The sequence below is a fragment of the Lycium ferocissimum genome, chromosome 7, assembly GCF_029784015.1.
Source record: "Lycium ferocissimum isolate CSIRO_LF1 chromosome 7, AGI_CSIRO_Lferr_CH_V1, whole genome shotgun sequence".
In the NCBI taxonomy this organism is placed as follows: Eukaryota; Viridiplantae; Streptophyta; class Magnoliopsida; order Solanales; family Solanaceae; genus Lycium; species Lycium ferocissimum.
Genome location: NC_081348.1, coordinates 69,651,121 through 69,653,154, shown reverse-complemented (window position 1 = coordinate 69,653,154; position 2,034 = coordinate 69,651,121).

Genomic DNA, 2,034 nt, shown 5'->3' with positions numbered 1-2,034 from the left:
CCTGAGCAAAATTTTGAGGAACCTCCTAATGAAGAAGCAATGCGCTTCTATCAAGAATTAGAAGAGGCTAGTCGTCCACTTTGGGCGGGGAGTCGCATTCTAAGTTGTGCTACGGTTAGAATGATTAACATCAAATCGAGATTGAATTTATTCTTTGAAGCTTCTATGGACTCAATGATTAAGCTTGTAGGGGAACTAGTTAGTCCGGAATTCGACATACCTAAGAGTTACTATGAAGCAAAGAGATTGGTTTCCAAATTAGGATTGTCGTATGATAGAATTCATTGTTGTCCAAACGGTTGTATGTTGTTCTATAAGCAAGATGCTGATTTAAATGAATGTAAAATATGTGGACATGCGCGTTATAAGCGGACACCTAGTGGGAAGATGGTTCCAATTAAGGCGATGCATTATTTACCTATTATACCTAGGTTAAAGAGGTTGTTTGCATCGCAGTTACTCGCTCCTCACATGAGATGGCACAGCGAAAATAGAAGGCCACCTGGTGTTATATGTCATCCATCGGATGGAGAAGCGTGGAAACATTTTGATAGAACTTATCCTGATTTTTCTAGTGAACCAAGAAACATTCGTTTGGGTTTGTGTGCGGATGGTTTCACACCATACTCTGTTTCGGCTGCACCTTATTCTTGTTGGCCTTTATTTCTCCTTATTCTTGTTGGCCTTTATTTCTTACTCCATATAATCTACCGCCTGAGATGTGTATGACAAGTCCCTATATATTCCTAAATTATGTTATCCCTGGTCCTTGTAATCCAAAAGTTTTGATTGATGTCTATCTACAACCTTTGATTGATGAGTTAAAACAATTGTGGTGTGAAGGTGTAGTGACATATGATATATCAACTAAGAGCAATTTCAATATGCGTGCTTCTTTGGTGTGGACTATTAACGATTTTCCTGCGTATGGGATGTTGTCTGGTTGGATGATTGCAAGAAAGCTTGCTTGTCTTCATTGCATGGAAACTAGTAAAGCTTTCACTTTAAAACATGGTCACAAAAATTCATGGTTTGATTGTCATCGTCAATTCAGGCTTATGGATCACCAATTCAGGAAAATGAAACAAGCATTTAGAACTAGTTTGGATTTAATAATGGACTTATGTTAAAACCAGTTAATGGTACTTTTGGTTGGACATTTAAATATTTCTGAACTTTGAAGGTCTATTTAGATCGTATTTTTATGTGTTTAGATAGTGTTTGATGTGTTTTATTATTACCTAGGGTGATTTTATGTGTTGTAGCTCTTTTAGAATTGATTTGGAGCATTTTAATGCTAGTTTTGAGAAGCTTTTTGTCGGGTTTCGTGGGTGTGGGTCGAAAAATGCATGAATTGCATGCGGAAATTTTCAAAATCGGGAAATTTTCCAGAAAATCGACGCAATTTTCCAGAAAACCGACAAAAAACTGACTCAGTCCGTCGATTTTCTGGAAAGTAATTCTTAAATTTTATGAAAAAACCGACGCACTGTGTCGATTTTTTATTTAAAATAAAAAAAATTAAATAAAAAACTTTTTTCATAAAATATATATTATTTTTATATAAGATCAAAAATAAGAAATGATAAAAAATCGACTCAGTCCGTCGGTTTTTTATTTTTTATTTTTTAAATTATTGGATAAAACTCGACGGACCACGTAATCGGCGCGCGATCCGTCGGGAAAAACCGACGTGGTCCGTCGGTTTCCAAAAAGCGAGGCTATGAAAACCGACGGACCGTAAAAGGTCGGTTTCATTAAAAAAACCGACGCGGTCCGTCGGTTTTCGTCGTCGGTTTTTCCCCTTTTTTTAGTAGTGAGATGCCTTGGGTTCTTTTATTTTATTTTTCATCTTCTACAAGTATTGAGAGCTCAACACCCATCTCCAAGCACATTCACTCAAATCCAAGAGAAAACAAAGATCAAAGACTAGAATCAAGTGTAAGAAACTCATTAAAGTTCATCCAAGACAAGAAATCTAAGTGGAAGTGGAACTAAGGTTTTGGTTCAAGTGAAGTATCTCCACCAAGGTTC